Below are 5,265 nucleotides of genomic sequence, written 5' to 3'. Positions count from 1 at the left end.
ATATAACGTCTAATTTATGAAAAATTCAGCATTTAAAAACAAAAATAAAATAAATATACTATTTCTTGTGTAAAAAGTTATAATTTTTTTATATTGTAAACATGAAACATATTTCAAAAGTTATCACAAATATCAACGTCAATTTCCTGTTTCGATGCGGAAATATGTTTTAAGGGTAGTTTTCCATTCATTTTGTTGTTACATTCAGTATTTGACGTAAATTGATAATTGATTCAGCTCTTTGTGAACGCTTTCAAATCAACAAGTCTGTATTCAATTTCAGTTCCATTTCCACAAATTGGCTGTCATAATTACATTATTGAATAAACCTTTGTTGTAGAAGTTCCATGAACGATGGGGGGAAGTTCCACTGGTATCCGTATGAAGGAGTAGTGAATACTCTACTGTCTTGTCTTATCCCACTCATAACTTGTATAAATACCGAGAGTTTCATAATAATAGACTCATTTATCATTGTGCAGCTGTCGTGGAAACACTAGCAAGATGAGTCATTCCATTAAGTTATGCACATTCGAAAAAATATATATTAGCACCAAGGAAAAAGTAAGAATACCATACATGAATATATTATTTATTGATTTATCATTGACTTTGTGGAATATTATGACGAATAAGACATGAGAATAAAATTTCATTCACTCAAACCCTTATCGCATCCCATGGTGCATAAGGCACTGCATCATATAAACGCAGTGTTTCCTTGATCGTTAACACACAAAGGAAAGGTGTTAGCATTCCGTCTCAGGTACCAGTCCAGGGTAATATTTTTAATAAATATTACAGTGAAAAAATCACTTTTTTTTATTATATCCCCCTGGGATATTGATCCCGGGACCTCCAGAATGGTAGCCGAGCGTGCTGACCATTACACTACGGAGGCGGACAAAAACTAATGAAACACTTATTAATACACTAGTTTCCAGAACTATAGATGTTCTCCATAGATGAAATTACAAGTTTTTTTTTAAAATATAAATTAGTCTTGTTTACATTGTATAACTCAAAGTTGGTCTAACACAAGTATTACGAAGATAAGTCACAGGTTGACCGAAAGACAGTTTAATGGTACGAAGCGGTGTGATGGTTAGTAAGTTAGTTATTTATATTTAGTCAGTAGCCAAACCATCACATTTGTCTGAAACCAACATGAAGATACAATAGAAGTCTCATGGAATCTACTGCCAGCATCCAAAGAAAAGAGATGATGTAATTTTAGTCGAGACAACAAGTTTCAATCCAGTATACATTTTCTCCCACTGGAAGCAGTAACTGAGGGGTATTTTAACCCTTCCCGTACCAATCATCCAAAAATAACACGTTTCCGCAGCGGGGTACCATAATACCCCAGTACATATTTGTATGGAAATCGTCGTAAGTCAGAGTCATAGAGACACAGATTCTATGTCTTTATCAGCGCGCAGTCGAGCACCGACTAAGCGAGAGGCCGGAAATCAGATCAAGTGAAAGCGAAGTAATCGAATTGTCTCACTCTCTCCTTGAAGTCATATTACATTTATTGGAGTGAAAGAAATACCATGTTGCTAGGAGAAAAAATAATTCAAATTGATATATAAGAACTCGCAACAGTAACTTATTGTGTTTTTTTTTATTTATCAAAAACCATATTTTTAATAATTTTTGATGACTTGAAATTGTAAAAATAAAAAAGGAAAAATTTTCTTCAATGTTGTTTTTTGAGATTGCAAAAATGTGGAGTAAGCAGCTCTAAAGTTAAAAAATAAAAATTCATATATGGGGTATTCCGATCCCCCTGTTCGAGCCGACCAGGTTAAAATTTTACCCATAAAGAGAGCCATATCAAATTAATTTAACACTAATATCTCATAAAAGGTCTTTAAGAGTCGTAAAAGCTTCTTTTCATAAGCTTGCGCAAATAAAACTTTCGTGGAAAGCACACACGAGGATTATTTTGGCCATATACTTAAAAGTTTCACATTATTGAATACGCAGCCGAGAGAGTTGTTTTCTTATGAACTTTGTTGCTATAAGTTCAACCCTTAAAATGATAATGGTAACAATATATTAGGTAAAGTTTAAACGGGTAATAAAGCCTCCGTAAACTTACAAAGCCTTTTTCGGTATTTACGTCTGAGCTTTTTCAAGATTATATCGTTTATGCTAAGCAAATAATTATGTAAAAGAATTAAAGGATCTTGATTTTTCACACAAAAAGATGTTGAATTTACATCGCCTTTTCTTCAGCACTTTTAAATATTGTAATTTCATTTTAAAGAAAATGGTGTCTACCTTTTTGATACTTCGTTCAGTTTAATATTATACTAGCTGCTATTAACAAAGCGTTACTGTCGCTCAATCTGGTCGAATAGAAAATAAAGAAAACAGAAAGCACACATTTCTCAGTTATTTTATTTTACAATGATTATGAAGCAATGACATTTTTTTTTAATCTATAAAACAAAATTTTTATCTTAAACATTAAGTGACAACATTTCAATATTAAGTATTAATAAGCATGCTGTCTACCATGAGTAGTCTTGCTGTGTATATGTGCTGTGTATCATATATTATTTTCTAACCTCCCACCAGTCTAATGATATCATAAATGACGAAACACGGTCACTAGACAAAAAAAATAAAAGTTGAGGAAATTAAACACAATAGTGTGTGTGTGTGTGTGTGTGTGTGTGTGTGTGTGTGTGTGTGTGTGTGTGTGTGTGCGCGAGTGTGCGCGTGTGCGCGTGTGCGCGCGCGCGTGTGTGTGTGTGTGTGTGTGTGTTGTAAGCGCTATAAAACTTATCCAAATATTTACTGGTAATAATAGATTGGTAACACTTAAATAATTAAATAACATTTTGAAACCATAGGAATGTAAGTAATCGCTATTTAATTTCTAATAAATTAACCAAGATGAAATTTTGAAGACGAGCTGATTAGTATTTTTGAATATCAATATCATATACTGTATTGAAGGAAACCCTCTATAATCTAATACCGAATTAAATTAGCATTACGAATTAATATAGTGCTATGTTATTGAGAGCGTCATGTTCATAAAATACATCCTGATATATGGAAATCTCAACAGCACGTGAATATTGAGTAGACAATAATATAGTAAATTAATTAACACCTTAACGGTAAGTATATTAGTATTCCTTAAATAATATATAACAATATACAATTCGGTACTTAAGTAAATAAATTAAATAATCAAAATGTAACTTTGTTTTAAAATCACTGTAAACATTTAATTATAACTTAATTATAATGTCTACCGGTTTCGAAGCTAACCGCTTCATTATCAATACTGATACTATCTACTTAACGAAATTCTAAAATTTCTAGAAAATTTAACATCCGATGAAAAGAGCATACAAGATGTCTAAATAATAATAAAATACTCTGAATTTTCCAATCTTCTAATAGAAAATAATAACTCATTTGATAAGTCCGTTATTAAATATGTTTCCAACCACTCATCATCCCTGATCCCTTTTGACTGTGACTGCCAATCAACACAAAAAAAAATAAAGCCACTTGAGATCTACCCAAGCTCTTTTGCCTAACCGTCAAAATATTTTGAATTTTGTTAAGTAGATAGTGTTTTAGTATTTATCAGTCTTGATAAAGAAGCAGTTTGCTTCAAAACCGGTAGATATTATAATTAAGTTAAAATAAAATATTTACTGTGATTTTTAAACAAAGTTACAATTTAATTATAAAATGGAAAATCACAAAGTTAGTGCTTCAAATATAAATGATAAATTAATTAAAATTATAAATAAAAAATAAAAGCTAAATTATTTCGAAAAATAAAAATACTTTGTGTTCTGATCCACTCACATTTTTATTAACCAACTAGTTTCGGCAACAACCTGTTGCCCTCTTCAGGGTTTCATTTATTACTACGATCCATATCTATATGATCCACAAAGTTAATGCTTTCAATATTCAAAACAAAATAATAGCTACTTGATTTGGGTCCCGAGAATTGCACTGAGATGGTCACCCTACCAAAGCAATTGACTTAAGCAATCAGCAAAATTAAAATAAAATAAACAAATGCCTCAACACGGGTTGTGCTTGATGATGTTTTCGTATATTAGAGAAAAAAATGTGGCAAGATCTTTTTTCAAGGAAAACCCCGCAAAGTCTCTTTATTACAGGGTTGTCTACAGGTAGTATAGATAAGGGAGGTTTATTTGAATTAATGAAATAAACAAATATATCAGTCGATAAATTGATCAAAATATAGACTAAAAAAAACAAGTAATTATTATTTTCGGTAGTTTAAAGTGTGTGAAAAGTGCAATAGCAGAGACGTGTATAATTATTTGCATGCTGGTGCAGTAATTTTTCCGACGAAGAGACGGGTACGTCTCGAAACCGGTAGACTAAAATTTCAGTGTGCGTTTTAAATACCAACATTTTTACAATTTTTTTTTATTAAAATGTGAAAATTACTTACCACAAAGTTAATGCTTTAAATTATAAATAGATTATTTTTTGACAACTCATCAAAGATGAAGAAAAATATGGAAGTCTGGACATTTACGGGGCTGACGACCATCATAGGCTGGTTTAAGTGATACTTTACACAAGTGCAACATTTCTACCCATTTCCAACCAATTCTACCCATTTTTGACAACCACACTACTCAAATTCTTACAGCCTATGACGGTCGTCAGCTCCGTAAATGCCCAGACTTCCATATTTTTCTTCGTCTTTGATGAGATGTCAAAAAATAATACGAAAATAACTCCTGTAATTGGAGATAATCCAGATTTTGTGAATGAATGTCGTTTGAAAATGCCATATCTAGGAGAAACAATTGTCACAATTTTAATTTTTAATGTGTGTTTGTAAATAAAATACAACTCAGCAGACTCAAAAAATCTGTGTTTGATTTAAAAATTAATACATAAAATAATATTCTCGGCTACTTATCAATGGTCGGTGGTTTTATGGGCTAAACGTTTTCATTCTAATTCACGTATTTTTCGACAAAAACCACCGAAATTGAATTCGCCCCTAAAAATACGTGTTGCAGTTTTGTATGAACTTATCACATGTACTGGATACGTATGTACAAATATGGGTCGAGCTGACAGATACAGTGCAGCGAGCCGCTACGTTTATAACTTGCATGTAGTCGTGAAGCCAATGGCGGAGGTTAATTAAATTCCATTGACTGCCACTTTATTGGCAACACTGTATTTCAGTAATGGATTTTAGAGTGAATTGTATGTGCCAGGGGTTTT

Source organism: Brachycentrus maculatus, unplaced genomic scaffold (assembly GCF_059751285.1).
Source record: "Brachycentrus maculatus isolate JH-2025_06_01 unplaced genomic scaffold, ASM5975128v1 h1tg000857l, whole genome shotgun sequence".
NCBI lineage: Eukaryota > Metazoa > Arthropoda > Insecta > Trichoptera > Brachycentridae > Brachycentrus > Brachycentrus maculatus.
The sequence above is the reverse complement of the archived record's forward strand: the minus strand, read 5'-3'. Positions refer to the sequence as shown.